General features: G+C 36.6%; 1 protein-coding gene across 1 annotated transcript in view; it reads left to right on the top strand.

The window, feature by feature from the left end:
* Nucleotides 1-23,678, top strand: part of RFX7 (regulatory factor X7) — a 157,574-nt gene that overhangs the window by 18,894 nt on the left and 115,002 nt on the right. The gene's annotated exons all lie outside the window — the stretch shown is intronic.

Below are 23,678 nucleotides of genomic sequence, written 5' to 3'. Positions count from 1 at the left end.
TCTTTCATTATATACCTAGATTTAATAATGTGTGTTCCAAATGAAAGCCATTGTGTCCTTCATCTAAAAACCACTGAGCCGATGACTACTACATGGTTCAGCAACCTTTTGTGACTGAGTATACAACAGTAGTTAGGGTTTTATGGACTGATTAGTTATTTTGTATTCCAGCCTAGTTCCCAAGAGATAAACTTGGAATTTTAAAGACCCCTTAACATTGAATTGGAGATGGCTTCTTTAAGTTTGGTCCTAGCAGAGGGTTTGAGCTAATTTTTTTTAGGAGACAAGACCCAAGGCTAAGGTAACTTGTTTGAGTTATGGCCAAAGCCTGTAGGTGGCAAAGGAAAACTGTCGGTGAGGGCAGATAAGGAAGGAGGTAGATTTATTTGGGAAGTATGGAAGGAATAGGACTAAAATAGGGAAACAACTGTGAGGGCCTGAAGTGTTTCAAATTCATGCAAGTGGCTACCCCAGCTACTGATGTAGAGCTTTCTTTCCTTCCTTCCTTTTTGGGTGGGGGGCAGGGGTCCAAAGATCTTGCTTTTAAAGACCCTTTCAGCTTTAAAATTGTATTTTATATTGTGCTACTTGGTTACAGCAGTGGTTCTTAAATTATGACCCTATTAGCACCACCTGGGAACTTGTTAGAAATTTAAATTTGGGGGCTCCCCCAACCCAGAATTACTGTAACAGAAACTCTTGGGCTATGGTTAGCAGTGTTTGTTTTAACGAGTCTTCCGGGAGATTCTCATTCTCTAACTGAAACCGAAGTTTGAGAAACTACTGGATTAGAGGAGTCATCTTCTTACAAACAAAATAAGCACTTTGGGAGGCCAAGGTGGGCGGATCACGAGGTTAGGAGATCAAGACCATCCTGGCTAACACGGTGAAACCCTGTCTCTACTAAAAATACAAAAAATTAACCAGGCATGGTGGCGAGCACCTGTAGTCCCAGCAACTCGGGAGGCTGAGGCAGGAGAATGGCGTGAACCTGGGAGGCGGAGCTTGCAGTGAGCCGAGATCCCGCCACTGCACTCCAACCTGGGCAACAGAGTGAGACTCCAACTCAAAAAAACAAAACAACAACAACAATTAGGCCAAAGTCTCATGTTGCAAAGTTATAGTATGGTAGTCCCCCATTATCTGCAGTTTCACTTTCTGAAGTTTCAGTTACTTGCAGTCAACCACAGACCAAAAATATTAAATGGAAAATACCAGAAAAAAAATTTGTGAGTTTTAAATTGCTCCCTAGTCTGAGTAGTGTGATGAAATCTTGTGCCATTCTGCTCCATCCTGTCCTTTAGTCACTTGATAGTCATCACAGTTAGGGGTATGGTAGTGCTATGTTCAAGTAACCCTTATTTTACTATGTATTATAATTACTTATTTTACTATTTATTCTATGTTATTATAATTAATCATTAGTTATTGTTTATCTCTTACTATGCCTAATTTATAAATTAAGCTTTATTATAGGTATGTACAGGAAAAACCATAGTATATATAGGGTTCTGTACCATCTGTGGTTTCAGGCATCCACTGGGGGTACTGGAAGATATCCCTTGAGAATGAGGGGGGACTACTGTATTTTTAGTCATTCTTAAGTCCCCCAAGGTGGAATTCATAATTCCATAATTTTAATGTTTTTGGATATAATTCTGCTACAGCCTCATTTTAAAAGGTTAAAGTATTGTAAGTGTACACTTTTCCTCTATACTAAAATCTTTAGTCTCAGTAATTGTGTATTAAATGAACTGATGAAAAAAATTAAACACATAGTATTTAGTCGTCATTATCTTCTTTTTTCTTTAGAGCACTTAGTGTCTTAATCATAGTTTTTTTAAGTTCCCAGTCTGATAATTCCAAAATCTGTCATATCTGAGTCTGGTTCTGATGGTCGGTTTGCTTCTTCAGTTGAATGAAAAAGATGGAACATAGTTCCATAGTTCATTTATATAGTTCAATTACATAATTCCATAGTTCAATTCCATAGTTTAATTACAAAAGGTGTAACATAAGCATAATGGGAATATCAGAAGTGGAAGAAAGGAACAGAAGAAATATTTGAAGTAATAATAACTTGAGGATTTCCCAGAATTAATGACAAACACCAAATCCAGGAAGCTCAGAGGACACCAAGCATGGTAAATACCAAAAAAAAAAATGCCTAGGCATATTTTACTCAACCTGTAGAAAATTAGAGAAAATCTTGAAAGAAGCCAGAGGGAAAACAACCACTGTACCTACAGAGGAATAAAGATAAGAATTATATCATATTTGAACTGAGAAAGCATGCAAGCAAGAAGAAAGTGCAGTGAAATATTGGTATTGAAGAAAAAGAAAGTAAAACTGCCAACCTAGAATTTTGTATCCAGCAAAATTATTCTTCAAAAGTGAAAGAGAAATAATGACTTTCTCAGAGAAACAAAACTTGGAATTTGTCACTGGTAGACCTGCCTTGCACAAAATGTGAGAAGGTCTTCAGAGAGAAGGAAAATGATAAAGTTCAGCAATTCAGATCTATATATAGGAAGAGGGAGAAGAAATAAATGAAAATAAAATAACACCTTTTATTTTTCTTATATTTACTTGATCTAATAGATGGCAGTTCAAAATAATAACGGTGTATTCATTGAGTATAGCTCATGCATAAGCGAAATGAATAACAACAGTGTCATTCACTGCTGGGATGAAGGAATTGAGAATAATCTAAGGTACTTGCACTAACCGTGAAGCAGTATAGTGTTATTTGAAAGTGGACTTGGATGAGTCATAAATGTGTATTGCAAACTCTAGAGCAACCAATAAAAAAAAATTTGTTAATAAAGGAAGTGTAATTGGTTGCTAAGAGACTTGAGAATATGGAATCATATAAAATGCTCGAATTCAGAATGGAAGACAAAAGAGAAATGGAAACAACATGGGCAATGAATAGTAAAAAGTTAAAGATATGGTCCATATCAATTCAGTTATATCAGTAATCATTTCAAGTGTGGATGTTTTAAATAACACCAATTAAAAGACTGTCAGAGTGGTAAAAAAACAAGACTCAACTGTATGTTGTCTACAAGTTTATCCTTTACAGTAACCAATTACTTGTAATATATTTAATGAATGTGTTGTAACACTGAAGTTGAGAACCTTTGCAAAATACTATAAGCCAGTGGCAAAGTGCTTAAATTACAGAGGTGAAGAGGAAATGGCCATATTTGGTGCCAGTGTTATGTATAAACCACTTAATTTCTTCTACTTAGAATTAATTTTACAAGTAATTATTGAGCACTTCTTATGTGGCTTCTGATTTTTTTTAAAAATAGCTTGATTGAGATAATTTACATACCAAAGAATTTTTCCTGTATTAAATAGATTTGAGGACCCTCCAAATAGAAAGCAAGCTCCCTTTTGTTCTTTGATGGTTGGCCACTGCCACTCCCATCCTAGTTTTGGGTGCTACCTTTCTTTGGGGCTGCAGTTTACTATTGATGCCCTTCCTCAGTAAAGGGTTTCAGCTATTTATAGCTTTCGTTATGTTCATGGTAATAAGGAAATCATTGGGTACAAACTTGAAAAGTAGTGGGTAATTTACATCAGGGTCCCACTTTTATTAAATAGCAGGTCTTAACAATGCTTAAGTGTTTACAATTTTCTCTCTGTATTACTTTTTTATTCCATCTTTGCTTCTAGCCCATTTAAGCCTGGGTTTTCTTTCTCAGCTCCTTTTATCACTTTGTTCTTTTTCCTCCAGCTCTGCCTCTGAAATTAAGTGCCCAGTCTTTGGCTTCCTGAAAATAATGATCAGAGTTTCTTACTTAACTGTCTCCCTGAACTAATTTCCCTCAGGGTATACTGTATCTGTTTGTCACTCTTTTCAAAGGTATTTCTTGCTTTTAATCCTTCTTTAGGTGACTTCCCTCTGGGTAACTAGTGTATTCCTGTTGAATACCTACATTTGTATTTCCTTTTACTCTTTTAGTTAATCGTGAATTCCCCACCTTTCCTGGTAGTCACTATGATAGGTAGACTCTGTAGGTGTCCCCAAAATATCTGCATTGGTGTATTATTACATCTACTTTAAAGCTTGTATTTAATAAATATGGATTACATTTTTATCTAGTCTAAAGACACAAGATAGAAGTGGTGAGAGAGGGCATCCCTGTCTTGTGCCAGTTTTCAAAGGGAATGCTTCCAGTTTTTGCCCATTCAGTATGATATTGGCTGTGGGTTTGTCATAAATAGCTCTTATTATTTTGAGATACATCCCATCAATTCCTAATTTATTGAGAGTTTTTAGCATGAAGGGTTGTTGAATTTTGTCAAAGGCCTTTTCTGCATCTATTGAGATAATCATGTGGTTTTTGTCTTTGGTTCTGTTTATATGCTGGATTACATTTATTGATTTGCGTATATTGAACCAGCCTTGCATCCCAGGGATGAAGCCCACTTGATCATGGTGGATAAGCTTTTTGATGTGCTGCTGGATTCTGTTTGCCAGTATTTTATTGAGGATTTTTGCATCAATGTTCATCAAGAATATTGGTCTAAAATTCTCTTTTTTTGTTGTGTCTCTGCCAGGCTTTGGTATCAGGATGATGCTGGCCTCATAAAATGAGTTAGGGAGGATTCCCTCTTTTTCTATTGATTGGAATAGTTTCAGAAGGAATGGTACCAGCTCATCCTTGTACCTCTGGTAGAATTCGGCTGTGAACCCATCTGGTCCTGGACTTTTTTTGGTTGGTAAGCTATTGATTATTGCCACAATTTCAGCTCCTGTTATTGGTCTATTCAGAGATTCAACTTCTTCCTGGTTTAGTCTTGGGAGGGTGTATGTGTTGAGGAATTTATCCATTTCTTCTAGATTTTCTAGTTTATTTGCATAGAGGTGTTTGTAATATTCTCTGATGGTAGTTTGTATTTCTGTGGGATTGGTGGTGATATCCCCTTTACCATTTTTTATTGCATCTATTTGATTCTTCTCTCTTTTTTTCTTTATTAATCTTGCTAGCGGTCTATCAATTTTGTTGATCCTTTCAAAAAACCAGCTCCTGGATTCATTTATTTTTTGAAGGGTTTTTTGTGTCTCTATTTCCTTCAGTTCTGCTCTGATTTTAGTTATTTCTTGCCTTCTGCTAGCTTTTGAATGTGTTTGCTCTTGCTTTTCTAGTTCTTTTAATTGTGATGTTAGGGTGTCAATTTTGGATCTTTCCTGCTTTCTCTTGTGGGCATTTAGTGCTCTAAATTTCCCTCTACACACTGCTTTGAATGCATCCCAGAGATTCTGGTATGTTGTGTCTTTGTTCTTCTTGGTTTCAAAGAACATCTTTATTTCTGCCTTCATTTCGTTATGTACCCAGTAGTCATTCAGGAGCAGGTTGTTCAGTTTCCACGTAGTTGAGTGGTTTTGAGTGAGATTCTTAATCCTGAGTTCTAGCTTGATTGCACTGTGATCTGAGAGACAGTTTGTTACAATTTCTGTTCTTTTACATTTATTGAGGAGAGCTTTACTTCCAAGTATATGGTCAATCTTGGAATAGGTGTGGTGTGGTGCTGTAAAAAATGTATATTCTGTTGATTTGGGGTGGAGAGTTCTGTAGATGTCTATTAGGTCCACTTGGTGCAGAGCTGAGTTCAATTCCTGGGTATCCTTGTTGACTTTCTGTCTCGTTGATCTGTCTAATGTTGACAGTGGGGTGTTAAAGTCTCCCATTATTAATGTGTGGGAGTCTAAGTCTCTTTGTAGGTCACTCAGGTCTTGCTTTATGAATCTGGGTGCTCCTGTATTGGGTGCATATATATTTAGGATAGTTAGCTCTTCTTGTTGAATTAATCCCTTTACCATTATGTAATGGCCTTCTTTGTCTCTTTTGATCTTTGTTGGTTTAAAGTCTGTTTTATCAGAGACTAGGATTGCAACCCCTGCCTTTCTTTGTTTTCCATTTGCTTGGTAGATCTTCCTCCATCCTTTTATTTTGAGCCTATGTGTGTCTCTGCACGTGAGATGGGTTTCCTGAATACAGCACACTGATGGGTCTTGACTCTTTATCCAATTTGCCAGTCTGTGTCTTTTAATTGGAGGATTTAGTCCATTTACATTTAAAGTTAATATTGTTATGTGTGAATTTGATCCTGGCATTATGATGTTAGCTGGATATTTTGCTCGTTAGTTGATGCAGTCTCTTCCTAGTCTCGATGGTCTTTACATTTCGGTATGATTTTGCAGTGGCTGGTACCGGTTGTGCCTTTCCATGTTTAGCGCTTCCTTCAGGAGCTCTTTTAGGGCAGGCCTGGTGGTGACAAAATCTCTCAGCATTTGCTTGTCTGTAAAGGATTTTATTTCTCCTTCACTTATGAAGCTTAGTTTGGCAGGATATGAAATTCTGGGTTGAAAATTCTTTTCTTTAAGAATGTTGAATATTGGCCCCCACTCTCTTCTGGCTTGTAGGGTTTCTGCCGAGAGATCCGCTGTTAGTCTGATGGGCTTCCCTTTGATGGTAACCCGACCTTTCTCTCTGGCTGCCCTTAACATTTTTTCCTTCATTTCAACTTTGGTGAATCTGACAATTATGTGTCTTGGAGTTGCTCTTCTCGAGGAGTATCTTTGTGGTGTTCTCTGTATTTCCTGAATCTGAATGTTGGCCTGCCTTGCTAGATTGGGGAAGTTCTCCTGGATGATATCCTGCAGAGTGTTTTCCAACTTGTTTCCATTCTCCCCGTCACTTTCAGGTACACCAATCAGACGTAGAATTGGTCTTTTCACATAGTCCCACATTTCTTGGAGGCTTTGCTCGTTTCTTTTTATTCTTTTTTCTCTAAACTTCCCTTCTCGCTTCATTTCATTCATTTCATCTTCCAGGGCTGATACCCTTTCTTCCATTTGATCACATCGGCTCCTGAGGCTTCTGCATTCTTGACGTAGTTCTCGAGCCTTGGTTTTCAGCTCCATCAGCTCCTTTAAGTACTTCTCTGTATTGGTTATTCTAGTTATACATTCTTCTATATTTTTTTCAAAGTTTTCAACTTCTTTGCCTTTGGTTTGAATATCCTCCCGTAGCTCGGAGTAATTTGATCGTCTGAAGCCTTCTTCTCTCAGCTCGTCAAAGTCATTCTCCGTCCAGCTTTGTTCCGTTGCTGGTGAGGAACTGCGTTCCTTTGGAGGAGGAGAGGTACTCTGGTTTTTAGGGTTTCCAGTTTTTCTGCTCTGTTTTTTCCCCATCTTTGTGGTTTTATCTACTTTTGGTCTTTGATGATGGTGATGTACAGATGGGTTTTTGGTGTGGATGTCCTTTCTGTTAGTTTTCCTTCTAACAGACAGAACCCTCAGCTGCAGGTCTGTTGGAGTACCTGGCCGGCCGTGTGAGGTGTCAGTCTGCCCCTGCTGAGGGGTGCCTCCCAGTTAGGCTGCTCGGGGGTCAGGGGTCAGGGACCCACTTGAGGAGGCAGTCTGCCCGTTCTCAGATCTCCAGCTGCGTGCTGGGAGAACCACTGCTCTCCTCACAGCTGTCAGACAGGGACATTTAAGTCTGCAGAGGTTACTGCTGTCTTTTTGTTTGTCTGTGCCCTGCCCCCAGAAGTGGAGCCTACAGAGGCAGGCAGGCCTCCTTGAGCTGTGGTGGGCTCCAAGGAGAACTACAAACCACTGCTCAAGGAAATAAAAGAGGATACAAACAAATGGAAGAACATTCCATGCTCATGGGTAGGAAGAATCAATATCATGAAAATGGCCATCCTTCCCAAGGTAATTTACAGATTCAATGCCATCCCCATCAAGCTACCAATGACTTTCTTCACAGAATTGGAAAAAACTACTTTAAAGTTCATATGGAACCAAAAAAGAGCCCGCATCGCCAAGTCAGTCCTAAGCCAGAAGAACAAAGCTGGAGGCATCACACTACCTGACTTCAAACTATACTACAAGGCTACAGTAACCAAAACAGCATGGTACTGGTACCAAAACAGAGATATAGATCAATGGAACAGAACAGAGCCGTCAGAAATAATGCCACGTATCTACAAGTATCTGATCTTTGACAAACCTGACAAAAACAAGAAATGGGGAAAGGATTCCCTATTTAATAAATGGTGCTGGGAAAACTGGCTAGCCATATGTAGAAAACTGAAACTGGATCCGTTCCTTACACCTTATACAAAAATCAATTCAAGATGGATTAAAGACTTAAATGTTAGACCTGAAACCATAAAAACCCTAGAAGAAAACCTAGGCATTACCATTCAGGACATAGGCATGGGCAAGGACTTCATGTCTAAAACACCAAAAGCAATGGCAACAAAAGCCAAAATTGACAAATGGGATCTAATTAAACTCAAGAGTTTCTGCACAGCAAAAGAAACTACCATCAGAGTGAACAGGCAACCTACAAAATGGGAGAAAATTTTCTCAACCTACTCATCTGCCAAAGGGCTAATATCCAGAATCTACAATGAACTCAAACAAATTTACAAGAAAAAAACAAACAACCCCATCAAAAAGTGGGCGAAGGACATGAACAGACACTTCTCAAAAGAAGACATTTATGCAGCCAAAAAAACACATGAAAAAATGCTCACCATCACTGGCCATCAGAGAAATGCAAATCAAAACCACAATGAGATACCATCTCACCCCAGTTAGAATGGCAATCATTAAAAAGTCAGGAAACAACAGGTGCTGGAGAGGATGTGGAGAAATAGGAACACTTTTACACTGTTGGTGGGATTGTAAACTAGTTCAACCCTTGTGGAAGTCAGTGTGGCGATTCCTCAGGGATCTAGAACTAGAAATTCCATTCGACCCAGCCATCCCATTACTGGGTATATACCCAAAGGACTATAAATCATGCTGCTATAAAGACACGTGCACACGTATGTTTATTGCCACATTATTCACAATAGCAAAGACTTGGAACCAACGCAAATGTCCAACAATGATAGACTGGATTAAGAAAATGTGGCACATATACACCATGGAATACTATGCAGCCATAAAAAATGATGAGTTCATGTCCTTTGTAGGGACATGGATGAAATTGGAAATCATCATTCTCAGTAAACTATCGCAAGAACAAAAAACCAAACACCGCATATTCTCACTCATAGGTGGGAGTTGAACAATGAGAACACATGGACACAGGAAGGGGAACATCACACTCTGGGGACTGTTGTGGGGTGGGGGGAGGAGGGAGGGATAGCATTGAGAGATATACCTAATGCTAGATGACGAGTTGGTGGGTGCAGCGCACTAGCATGGCACATGTATACATATGTAACTTACCTGCACATTGCGCACATGTACCATAAAACCTAAAGTATAATAATAATAATAATAATAATAAAATAAATAAAAAATAAAGACACAAGATAATAGCCAATAAATTGTGAAAGGAAGTATTTCCTCAACACTTCTGTAGTACAGAGTGTTTGTAGTGGAAAATTCAGAACCTCCTACTTTGTCTCCCTGTCTTTTGTTGCTCCTTGAATTTTTCTCCATCCCCTTTTTGTTTTCTTGTTTTACCCTTTTCCCGTCCTTGTTTTATCTTTTTTCTCTGCCTTCCACTTCCTCTCCCATCATAAATGAAAATAGTTATTCATATAATTTATAAAAATGTTATGTCTGCTTTTCTTACATTTAGAATCTGAGAAGTTAACAGCTTTTTATTAGGTTGTTTCAAAGTTTAATTAGGTTGTTTAAGAAAATATATGATTAGCCTTTGATATAAAAATATTATTACAAAATCATTTAATAATGTCCTGCAGAGAAGATGTGAGTCAGCAAGCAGGTTTATAGAAGGAAATGGTTATGCTAGATTGTTTACTTGCTTGTAGTCTCTAGATATAAAGATACCAAATTTCAACTTGTTGCAGGCACCTGTTGAAGGCAGAGAGGAATTAAGCTAGAAAGACATTTTGGGGTTCCTAACTTCTAAAGTGAGATGTGATTGGGATTCCTGACTTCTAAAGTGAGATGTGAAATGTTGTGAATTACCTACATTTTCAGCCTATTTGGAGAGAAGTACGATTTATGTCTTGCTTTAAATAATAGAATAAAATGTCTATAATTGTTTAAAATTAGTTTTTAAGTAAGTTGGAGTGCATATTCCAGCACTGGCAGTGCAGTATAAACAATGGAGAGGTAGCTCAGACAGGGCTCTCCGTAATGAAGGCAATGACCCATGAGGGACTGTAACTGAAACCCAGCAAGAGAAATCCAGTTTTATAAGAAGTTGTTTTGGGATGTCAGTTGTACAGTGTTTGTTACTTGTTTATATAGCTGAGGTTACATGTGTTAATCTTTGCTATGACTTAAAAGAGAGAAATGGGCTCTGGAGTAATTGTGGCAGATTAAAAAACAAAACAATTATATTTTAGACCTGCATATTTTGGCTGTTTTGGACTACAGTTGTTCATCCCTTGAGTTCCAAATGTAAAAATGTTACATTCAGTAATATCTAATTGTGAAATCTTGTTTGTTACTGCCATTCTTATTCTTTTTTTATTCAGAATCTTAAGTAGTATTTTTGTTATAATACTAATACAAATCAGTGATAAAGGAGGCATCAGCAAATTAGCAGGAGGATTATTTAAGAAATGGTATTAGTGCAGTTGGTTAGCTGTTTAAACAGGCAGAGAGAGAGAATAAATTAGCCTCAACCCCTAACAGTCATCAACAGAATTCCAGATGAATACATAGTTAAATGAAAACAACAGTGGCATGATTTTCAAAAAGTAGGACAAAATAGAAATGAACTTCTGAGAGAATGAAAAATTTTCTCTATTAAGTAGAAGAAGACATCTCAGAACAAACAAGTAAAAATAGAAGTTACTACTTAAAATGAAAACTCCCAAAAAAACTTAGGTGTTTTTTTCACTTATACCAAATCCCTATTAAAAGATAGGACAGAGGAAAATGTGAATGGTTATGTAGTCATTAAAATGTTTAATGAGTTCATGTAACTACATTAGTAAATTCTTTTGTTAAAATATTAGTGGGGTTAAAAAATGCCGTATACTTATACAGTTTTACACAGAGAACTACACACACATACACACACACACAAAATCCTAATCTTGGCAAAAGAGAGTGGAAGAAAAATACACCAAAAAATGTTGCTCTTTGGTAATGTTGGGAGTGATGATACGGTTTTCAAAATATTTATTTTCTTCTTTTTAATGTGTTTGTTAGCCTTTCTGAGATGAACAGTTTACATTAAAAATACTTACTTTAAAATTGCTTGCTTGCAGAATTAAAATACTTCATAATTTCTTTCCAACTTGAGTTTTCAGCTTATCTTCTCTATCCTCCTTTCCCTTACACACAGTTCCCTTACCAGGACTGGCACAGTTCATTTTACAAAAATTTTAATGTGAATGCCTTCAGCTTGTTCCATTTTACTACGTGGCCCACCACATCTTATTTATATTAGGTCCAGCTGCATCACACATTTATGTTATTTGCCTATCCCTGAAGGTTATCCTTGCTTTGAGACCCATGCCTGATAGTTATGGAGGAACTTGGAGTACTTGTTGTTCTCTTAAAAATGTGTCTTACAGTTTTCCATCTCTTTCTTTAGCTTTGGTTGTACCCTTTAACAGTAATGCTTCCCTTTTCCCTCTGCATATAGAAAAACATCTTTCAAGACCATGATAAATGCTACCTCAGTTTACTTTATACTTTTGACTGTTTTGTTTTGTTTTGTTTTTTTCCCCCATTTAATCTTGTACTTCCATTATGGCATTTATCATAGTTTGCATGTACCACATTTTTAAACCATGTATGCCTTTCTCTTCCACTAGATGTTGAGCCCCTGATGGGCAACAATTGTATCTTGTTCATCTTTTTATCTACCACAGTGCTGTGTTACAAATATTTATGGTCTTAACTTGATTTAAATAATAACTTGTCACAGTTTAAATCACTAGTGAGAAAGGTATTTTAATCCATTTTTACCCATAACACATATCTTCTTGTGTGATGTGTAATCTTAACACACTGTATTTTATTTTTTAAAAGGACATTTATTTTTTACATATTAAAAGCAGACCAGGTGTGGTGGCTCACACCCGTAATCCCAGCACTTTGGGAGGCTGAGGTAGGCAGATTGCTTGAGTCCATGAGTTCATGAACAGCCTGAGCAACATGATGAAATCTTGTCTCTACCGAAACAAAAGAAACAAACAAAAAAACTAGCCAGGTGTGGTGGTGTATGCCTGTAGTCCTAGCTACTCAGGAGGCTGAGGTGGGAGGATCACCCGAAACTGGGAGGTTGAGGCTGCAGTGAACCATGAACATGCCACTGCACTCCAGCCCGGGTGATAGAGTGATCCCTTTCTCAAAACCTATGGACACACACACACACACACACACACAGCAAAAGCATACTCATTACAGAAAAAAATTTAAAGCATAAAATAATGTTTTCATCATCTACATGACATCTACATTTTTCTTTTGATTTATTTTTTTTCTTTACATAGTTATTCTGGTGTAGTCTAAATGATGTATATTTTTTCTTAATATTCATATAATCATTCAGCAAATGTTAATTAAGGACTAATGATCAGGCAGATACTCTTTTAGAACTCTAGAGCTATAGCAGTAAACAAAATAGTCAAAAACACTTGCTTTTATAAAGTTTATATTGTAGTATAGGGAGACATAACAAACAATAAGTAAAAATATATGTGTTCTGTGATATGATAGTAAATTCTCTGAAGAAAAGGAGGAGAATAGGGAGTATGTATGTCAGGAAGAGGATTAAAGTTTTAAATAGGTTGGTTGATCAGAAGATCACCAGCAAGGTAACATTTGAATAAAGACCGGAATTATGGAGTGAGCCATGTGAGTATCTGAAGACAAAGCATTTATTTATAGTGGTGGAACCTAAATGTTCAACAAAAAAAAAAGACTGCTTATTATTTTTAAATTATGCCAGGATTTTACTGTATAGCTGTAAAAAGATTCTGTTGTTTATGTATAATGTCTTGAGAAAATGCCCACCATGCAATGCTAAATGGGAAAAAAAACTAGTTTTATCCTAATTTTAAAAAAGATTTTATATATGTATGTTACAAATATATAAGTAGAAGAAAATATACCCTAAGTAAACAGATGTTCTTTGTAGGGCTTGGTTTTTTAATTTCTTGAAAAATTGTTCATTTTTTCAGTTTTCTTAATGAGTATGTATTAAACTTTAAAAGTATATAAAAATTAATTTTGATACATTTTAACTTCCAGGACAAGCCTTAATGGGGTAATGGGTGTTAAACTTACCCTCCCTCCATGATCAGCTGTAAAAGTAGATAAAAGACATGAAGCAACTGGGTTTTATTTGGCATTAGATAGCCAACCATAGGGCTATGATCCTTAGGAGAAGGGAAATCCAATAGGTAAGCTCACCCTGGCTATCCAAACTGTAGCTGAGAGAAATAATGCCCAAATAGAGACTAGAGGTTTAGTAGGATAAAGGAAACAGTGATTGGAGTGCATGGCTGCTGAAGCAGTTGGATTTGTAAGGCTTCCACTGGAAGGAAGAGAGCTGCTTAGAGAAGCTTCAGAAACCTTTATGAGGATCATTCTGAATCTTTAACTGAATGCCGAACTCCACGTGTGCAGGGCCAGTCTCTTCTAAGAACAACTGTTGGGGCCTGAAGTCAAAAGGAGGTTCTGGAGATGACACAGTGCTGAAAGACATAATTTCAAACAGCCAAATTCGAGAGTTCTCGCTCAGCACCTTCGGCATTAATTAAGACTTCAGGATGTCTATAGCATAAAGACTAGGGCTACTTTACCCATAGAGTAAGAATTATTTTAGATCAATTCTAGCAAAGCATAAAGCTAACCTTTAAAAATACTAGGTTAAACTGCCAGTAAATAACTTCATGCAAAAACAAAACATACTTTAAAAGAATTCCAAATGTTCCACAACATAGTACCCACAATGACCAGCTGTATAAAAAATTACTAAACAAATGAAGAAGCAGGGAACTATAGGGAAAAAAATAGAAATAGACCCAGAGATGACAGAGACATGGAATTAGCAGCCAACTATTTTATATTGTCTCTGGTAAATATTCTCAAAGATTTAAAGGAAAAGATGGACACTATTTTGCACAGATAGAGAATATCAGCCAAAGTAGAGCTCTAAATAAGAATCAGATGGAAAACCTAGAACAAAAAATTTAATATCTGAAATGAAAAATTCACTGAATATGCTAAATGACAGATTGGAAATTACAAAAGAAAACTTCACTGAAGTTAACCACAGAGAGAAAAAGGAGAGGAAAAAGAAATGAACAAGCCTCTGTGACTTGTGGGCTAATATATGTGTAATTGGAGTCCCAGAAGAATAGACACTGGAGCAGAAAAATAATTTGAAGATATGATTATTGAAAGATTTATAAATTTGAAGAAAAACCACATACCAGTGGAGGTCAGCAAACACCAATCACAGTAATCACAAAAGAAATCATAGTAGCACAACAAGTACAATTACTTAAAACTAAAAATAAAAAGAACATCTTAAAGACAGCTAGAGGGGCAGGAATGGGGAAGATACATGATATACATAGGGAAACAACAGCAAACAGCAACGAAGACCGACTTCTCATCAGAAATAATGGAGGCTAGAAGACAATGGAACCTTTTAAGTGCTGAAAGAAAAAGTTGTCAATCTGGAAATTCAAACAAAAATATATTTCTGAAATGTAAACAAAATAGACATTTTGAGATGAGCAAAAGCTAAAAGAATTCATCACCATCAGACTTGCACTGTAAATAATGCTAAAATAAGTCCTTCAGTCTCAAGGAAACTGATGCCAGTCAGAAACTCAGATCAAATGAAGGGGTGAAGAGAACCAGAATTGATCTCTCTATAGGAGAATATAAATGACTTTTTTAAAGTACTTATTTTCTGTGAAAGACAGTTTTTTGTTTAATGCAAAAATGTTAACAATGTTTATATCATGTAGAAGTAAAAGATCGTGAAACAGCACAGAGAACAGTAGTAAGACAGATTGAATTGCACTGTTGTAAGATGATGAACTTACAATATTAAGTGAAGGTAGACTGTGATAGATTAAGGATATATATTGTAATCCCTAGAGCAATTGTCAAAGTGGTACAGGTAAAAAGCCAATAGAGGTGATAAAATGGAATACTAAAAAATATCGGATGAATAATAAAGAAGACAGGAAATGAGGAACAGTGGAACAAAGAACAGAATGATTAAAAAGCAAGACCATTAACTTAATCATTAATAATTACTTTAAATGGGTTAAACATTATGGTTATGAGGCAGAGATTTTCAGACTAGATAAAAGAGCAAGCTCCAACTATATACTGTCTACAAGAGATATACTTTAAAGTGTATATTATATCTAAATATAAAGATTTGGAATAAATATAACCTAAGAATACAGCTTACTAGGGAAGTGAAAGATCTGTACAAGAATTACAGAACACTCCTGAACGAAATCATAGGTGACACAAATGGAAAAACACATTCCATGCTCATGTATAGGAAGAATTAATGTTTTTTAAATGACCATACTGCCCAAGGCATTTTACAGATTCAGTGCTATTTGTATCAAACTACCAGTGACATTCCTCACAGAATTAGAAAAAACTGTTAAAATTTATATGGACCTTAAAAAAGCCTGAATAGCCAAGGCAATCCTAAGCAAAATGAACAAAGCTGGAGGCATCACATTAACCTGACTTCAAACTATTGTATAATACAAGGCTACAGTAACCAAAACAGCATGGTACTGGCACAGAAACGAATAGACCAATGGAACCAGAATAGAGAGTCGAGACATAAAGCCATACACCTGAAACCATCTGATCTTTGACAAAGTCTACAAAAACAATTAATGGGAAAAGGACTCCCTATTCCATAAATGTTGCTAGGATAACTGGCTAGCCATATGCAGAGAATTGAAACTGGACCCATTTCCTTATATCATATACAAAAATCAACTCAAGATGGAATAAAAACTTCCATGTAAAACCTGAAACTATAAAAACCCTGGAAGATGACCTGGGAAATAACATTCTGGTCATAGGACCTGGGAAAGGAAAGATTTGACAGAGGCCAAAAGCAGTTGCAACAAAAACTGACAAATGGGACTTAATTAAAGAACTTCTGCACAGCAGAAGAAACTGTCAACAGAGTAAACAGACAACCTATAGAATGGGAGAAAATATTTGCAAACTATGCATCTGACAAAAGTCTAATATCCAGAATCTGTAAGGAACTTAAGCAGAAAAAAACCCCGTTTGGCCAGGTGCGGTGGCTCCCGCTGTAATCCCAACACTTTGAGAGGCCAAGGCAGGTGGATCACCTGACATCAGGAGTTCGAGACCAGCCTGGCCAACATGATGAAATCCCATCTCTACTAAAAATACAGAAAATTAGCTGGGCATGGTGGCAGGCACCTGTAATCCCAGCTACTTTGGAGGCTGAGGCAGAAGAATCGCTTGAATCCAGGAGGCAGAGGTTGCAGTGAGCCGAGATCACACCACTGCATTTCAGCCTGGGCAACAAGAGCAAAACTCTGTCTCAAAAAAAACAAAATAAAAAAAATAAAAATAAAATAACCATTAAAAAGTGGGATATGAACAGATGCTTGTTAAAAGAAGACATTCACATGGCCAACAAGCATATGAAAAGATGCTGAACATCACTAATCATTAGAGAAATGCAAATCAAAACCATCTAGTCAGAATGGCTGTAATTAAAAAGTCAAAAAAAAAGGTTATGCTTCCTGGTCAGGGAACAACAAAAAGATGCTGGTGAGGCTGTCAAGAAAAGGAAATGCTTATATACTGCTAGTGGAAGTATAAATTAGTTCAGCCACTGTGGAAAGCATTTGGGAGATTTCTCAAAGAACTGTAAACAGAACCAGTTTACAGCAATATGATCTAGCAATCCCATTATTGGGTATATACCCGAAGAAATAGAAATCATTCTACCCTAAAGACACACGTACGCACATATTTTCATTGCAGCACTATTCACAATAGCAAAGACATGGAATCAACCTAAATGACAATCCATGGTAGACTGGATAAAGAAAATGTGGTAAACATACACTATGGAATGCTACACAGCCATAATAAAGAATGAGATTATGTCCTTTGCAGCAACGTGGATGTAGCTGGAAGTCATTATCCTAAGCACGCTAATGCAGGAAGAGAAAATTAAATACTGCATGTTCTCACTCATAAGTGGGAGCTAAACATTGAGAACACATGGACACAAAGAAGAGAACGACAGACGCTAGGTCCTACTTGAGGGTGGAGGGTAAGGGTTAAAAAAGCTACCTATCAGGTACTATGCTTATTGCCTAGGTAACGAAATAATCTGTACACCAAATCCCTGTGACATAGCAATTTACCTATATAACAGACCTGTACATGTACCCCTGAATCTAAAATAAAAATTTAAAAAAGATTTAGAATAAATATAAAAGGATGGAAAAAAACATGTACTAAGCAAACACTAACCATTAGAAAGCTGGAGTGGCTCTATTAATACCAGACAAAATAGTCTTCAGGATAAAGATTATTGCCAGTGATAAAGTGGATCTATCTTGATGATAAAAGTACCAGTCATCAGAAAAACATAAAATCCTAAATATTTATTTATATCTAAGATTGGAGTGTCAATGTATATGAAGCAAGAACTGATTTAACTAAAGGGAGAAGTAAAAGTTAATTTTGTAGTCTTGTCAGTTAATTAAGAAATTATTACACTTTAACTTTTTATAATAAACCTCAGAAGGTATTAATGTTTGTATGTTGTCACTCTTTTTCTCCCAGTGTCATCCTGCTCACTACTTTTTTATCTAATTTGATTCCTTCACTCATTTACATTTGTTTATTCACTGTTGTAATATACATTTATTCTCTAATTGTACAATTCAGTCTCTCTGTTATCTGATATTGGTGTGTAGTGGGAATTGTAGGTTTGTAATAAGACAGACATGGATTTCAGTCCTGGTTTCATTTCTAGATTTGTATTTGTACCTCATTTTGCAAGCAATGTACATAAAGCACAATGTATTGGCACTCAATACATGATACCATTAGTATTTGAGAGAGTTTTGTTTTATTTGTTTTACTATTTTCTGGTTTGCTTGGTTTGGATGGAGGTGATTATCACCTTGTTTGTTGCTCACTACACATGCTATTAAAGTTGGCTTTCCACTTTTCCTAATAGAATAACTACTGCCATGCCTCCTCACCCCTAGAGGCCTAGATGCCATACAGCAAGCAGTCCCTCTGTATCTGTGGGGAATTGGTTCCAGGACCCCCATAGATAACAAAACCAGGGATGTTCAAATTCCTTATGTAAAATGACATAATATTTGCATGTAACTACATACATTCTTCTATATACTTTAAATTGTTTCTAGGCTGGGTGTGGTGGCTCACGCCTGTAATCCCAGCACTTTGGGAGGCCAAGGTGGGCGGATCACCTGAGGTCAGGAGTTCAAGACCAGCCCTGGCCAACGTGGTGAAACCCCATCTCTACTAAAAATACAAAACATTACTTGGGCATGGTGGCGGGAGGCTGAGGCAGGAGGATTGCTTGAACCCAGGAGGCAGAGGTTGCAGTGAGCCGAGATCGCACCATTGCACTCCAGCCTGGGCAACAAGAGCGAGACTCCATCTCAAAAAAAAAAAAAAAATCATTTCTTAATTACTTATAATAGCTAATACAATGTAAATGCTATGCAAATCGTTTTTATACTATATTGTTAGGGAATGATGACCCAAAAAAAGTTTGTGTGTGTTCAGTACAGGCACAATCATCTTTTTTTTTTTTCCCCTGAGTGTTTCCAGTTTGTGGTTGGTTGAATCCATGGATGCAAAACTTACAGATAGAGCTGACTGTGTATCCTTACATAATGCCCGCTGGGTTTTCACCAGTCTCCCAGGTGGAGAACTAATAAAAATCAAAGGTAAAACACGACAGATTGGCTCGATTGAGTGAAAGAACATGGATTACTGTCATTTCATGAGTTATTTAGCATTTATGCCTGAATATGTTGCTACCAAATAACAGCTATGCATATCATTAAAACTGTGTACAATTAAAGCTATAATTAAATAAATTGTACATATCATGCACTTCAGCTAATGTGTAGTCAGACTTCATAACTAGTACTCAAGTTGTATGGATACTGACTCGTAAGTTAAAACGTTTAGTGGAAAAGATGCCCATGTATTATGAAGGATATAAAGTCTATAAAGTCTATATAAAGTCTAGAAAGTGTATGTTTTAGGATAGTACATGCATTCCTTTATGACATCAAGAGAAAGCAATCACACAAATTCAGAGTATGTGACATTCTCAAGACAACTGTCCTGGGCTCTTCAGAAAGGGAGTATTGTAGGAAAAAAAAAAAAAAAAGATGTAACAGCCACTTACAGTGTATGAACCTAGATTTGATCTGGTTCTAGGGGTGAAAGCTCTGTTAGACATTTTTGAGATAATTAGGGAAAATGCGAAGTGGACTGCATGGTATATTGTGGAATTATTGTTAATGTTTTTAGATGGCGTAATGGAATTGTTATTTAGATTTTGCTTATTCTTAGTAGATACATTTGTCTTCTTATTCTTAGGAGATGTCAGGCATTGTAATGTATACAACTATTAAAATAGTGCAGCAAAATGAATGTATTATAGTACATATGTGTCTATATAGAAAATAAATTTGACAATGGTCAATATAGGTGAAGCATATAGTTTTTGGTTGTACTATTCTTTCTAATTTTTTTTGTTTTAACCATTTTTATGTTAATAAATTGTTGGAAAATACCTGCAAATACTTGGCAATTAAAAATATACCTCCAAAGGGGGAAAATTACCCCCCAGCCCCCTTGGGGAACTCCAGACCAAGGGTGAGGGCGCCTTTCCCTCGGGACTGGGTGTGACCAGAGGAAAAGGAAGCTCCCATCATCTCCTGGCCTCCCCAGGTGCCCCCCCTCACCTTGATGGGTGCGGTCCCGCAGATCAAAGAGAGTGTGACTCCCTTGCCAGCTCCGGAGTGGGGGGCTGTCCCAGGGGGCAAGAAGGGGTGTCAGGGCCCAGTGACAAAATCATTGGGGTTTGTAGTCCCAACTTGCTGCTGTCACCATCAAACTCAATCATTTTTTCCCTTGTAAATGCCCCTCCCCCAGCTGCTGCCTTCATATTGAAGGTTTTTGAGTTTAAAAAAAAATATATATATATATATATATACCTCCAAAGAATATCCATAGAGCCAGGCATGGTGGTGTGTGCCAGTAATTCTTGCTACTCTGTAGGCTGACAGGAGGATCACTTGAGCCCAGGAATTTGAGACCAGTCTGGGCAACATAGCGAGACCCTATCTATATTTTTTTAAAAAAGAAAGAAGAAATCATGACAAAAATTAGAAAATGTAGAAAATTCGATGATAATGAAAAGATTCCACATCAGAACTTGTAGTTGTAGCTAATTGATATTTATAAATTTGTGATTTAACTGGCTTGTACTTGGGGGGAGAGTTAAAAATTAATGAGTTAAGCTTTGAATTTTAGATAAAAAATGAACAGAATTAACTTAAAGAAGGTAAGAGGTAGAAATTGATTAAATAGAAAATTAAAGTATGATAGGGTCAGTAGCATCTAATTTGGTTTCTTTGCAAACTCGTATTAAATGTTCTAGGGTCAGAAATGACAGATCAAGAAAATAGGTGCAGATAATATTAGGAATAAAAATGAGTTGTAACTATGGATGCAGCAGAGGTGGAAATAAGAATATTATAAGCAACTTGATGCCAATAAATTTTAAAACTTGAATACAATGGATAAATTCTAAGAATACTTTAAATTACTTCAGTATTAGAAAACTTAATTGCCCTTTAACCATTAAGGAAATGGAATTAGTTCTTTAAAAATTGCCCACAAAGAAAATACCAAATCGCCATAGTTTTGTAAGTGAAATCTACCCAAGATTCTAGGAACAAATAATTCTAATCTTATACAAACTCAGAACTTAGGAAGGAAATCTCTGTGGTAGTTAAAAAATATGTTTACAATCTCTTGATATTTTGGAGCCCTGTTCCCTTTGCCTTGAGTGTGGGCTGGACCTAATCATGCAAGTCTAACAGAAGAAAAGCAGACATGGTGGTGTGGGACTTCGGAACATAGTTCATAAAAGGCACTGCAGCTCCATTTTCACTCTCTTGAATTGTTTGTTCTGGCAGAAGGCAGCCACCACATCATGAGGTAAAGAAGCCCACAGAGAGGCTCTTGTGATGAGGTGTAAGGCCTCCTGCCGTGTGAGTGATCCATCTTGGAAATGATAATGCAGCTCCTGCTGATATCCTGACTGAAACCTCGGGATAGACTGTTAGACAGAACCCACCCACCTCAGTGACTCCTAAGTTTCTGACACAGAAACTGTTAGATAAAAAATGTTTGTTTAAACCATTAAGTTTTTGAGTAGTTTATTACACAGCAATAAATAGCAAATATACATTCCTACTCATTTTGTGAGGCTGCTATAATCTCGGTATCCAAATAGAATATAAGAATGGCCTTTAATTTTACTATCCGACTCATAAACATAGGAACAGAAAATCTAAGATAAAAATTAGCAAATTGAAGCCACAAATGTATAAAAATGGTAATAACATCTTAGCCAGCTTGAGTCTGTTACAGGAGGGCAAAGTCGGTTCATTAGAAAATCTGTTCATATAATTTACCACATTAACAGATGAGGGAAGACAAGTTATTTGATTATCTAAATTGACGCAGGAAAATAAATAACATTGAATATCTGTTTTATGATAAAACACTTAGCAAGTTAGGAATAGAAGGGGAGTTCTTTGACTTGATGAATGGTATCTACAGACTACAATAGATTTAACAGTCAGCCCTCTGTATCTGTGGGTTCAACCAACTGTGGATTTGAAAAAAGAAATATAAAATGATACAATAATAATACAGATTTTAAAAACATGATATAGCTATTTACATAGCACTTACATTGTATTGATTATAAGTAATCTGGAGATGATTTAACATACATGAAGGTGTGCATAGGTTATATGCAAATACTGTGCCATTTGATATAAGAGATGTAAGCACCTGCAGATCATGGTATCCATGGGAGTCATAGAACCAGTACCTTGATACCAAGGGACAATTGTATGTATTAGTGGAAAAGTTGTAGTTAAAACACTGTCTTTAAAATTACAAACAAGAAATGTACAGATTTCTTAGTATATTCAGAAGTTAAAAAAATGAGTAAAACTTAATAATTAGAAACTAACTTACCATACGTTAGTCTACATGGAAAACTCAATCTACACAGAATTATGAAGATAATGTAGCAAAAGTCGTTTGCATTTCTGTATACAATAAAAATCGATAGTGTAATTAAACATTTTCAATAACAAGTAGGTTCTTGGAAATAAATGTAGCTATAATTATGTAAGACTTTATTATAGAAGAATTTTTTTTTTTTTTTTTGAGGCGGAGTCTCGCTCTTTTGCCCAGGCTGGAGTGCAATGGCACGATCTCAGCTCACTGCAAGCTCCTCCTCCCGGGTTCACGCCATTCTCCTGCCTCAGCCTCCCAAGTAGCTGGGACTATAGGCGCCCGCCACCGCGCCCGGCTAATTTTTTGTATTTTTAGTAGAGACAGGGTTTCACCATGTTAACCAGGATGGTCTCGATCTCCTGACCTCGTGATCCGCCTGCCTCGGCCTCCCAAAGTGCTGGGATTACAGGCGTGAGCCACCGCGCCCGACTTATTATAGAAGATTTTAAAACCTTATTGAAAGATTTTTGATAATGTAGGCATAAATAAATGGAGACATGTTCCATGTACTTTAAAATAAATATCACAGATTTTTTAATTTCTTAATATATTTATAAATTCAATGAAATTTTAATCAAAATATTTTTCAAAAAACCTGACAGTCTGATTTTAAGCTTTTGGTGGAAGAAAAAATGGCCTAGAATAGCCAAAGTGCTCCTAAAGAAGAAGGACAAAGTTAGGAACTTGCCATACCAAATGCCAAGAGTTACTATAATTACAGTATTTATGGCGGTTTGGTATTTGCACATGGTTAAATAACTGGAGGTGAGGGAAAAGAATTGAGCCTAGAAAAAAACTCATGCATGATGGATACTTGATATAAGACAGAGGTGAGCTTTCAGATAATGGGAGCAATGGGCTATTTAATGGTGCTAAGATCATGGGCTATCAATATAGAAAAAAAGTGAAATGGATCCAAGTTTACCCCTTGATCCACAATCAATTGTAGGTGACAAAGATTATAAAAGAAAATCTTAAAAAATACTAGAATAAAATATATACTTGTTTTTATAGGACAAAAGATAGTTTTAGAGTAGGGAGGGATACAAATGCACATATCAGGAAGGAAATGATTACATACGTATGTTTAATTTTTTCTAATTGAACTTTTTATTTTGGGGTAATTGTTGATTCACATGTAAAGAGAGATCATGTGTACCCTTTATTACCCAGTCCTCCAGTGGTGTCATCTTGCAAATCTGTAGTGTCATACACTATCACAACCAAAACATTGATACGGTCAAGACAGAACGTTTTTGTCACTGCAAATATCCCTCATGGTATCCTTCTCTACCCCTACCCACTTCTTACCTTTCACCCTCAACTATTG

Source organism: Pongo abelii, chromosome 16 (genome assembly GCF_028885655.2).
Source record: "Pongo abelii isolate AG06213 chromosome 16, NHGRI_mPonAbe1-v2.0_pri, whole genome shotgun sequence".
NCBI lineage: Eukaryota > Metazoa > Chordata > Mammalia > Primates > Hominidae > Pongo > Pongo abelii.
This window is presented reverse-complemented; position numbering and strand designations above follow the sequence as displayed.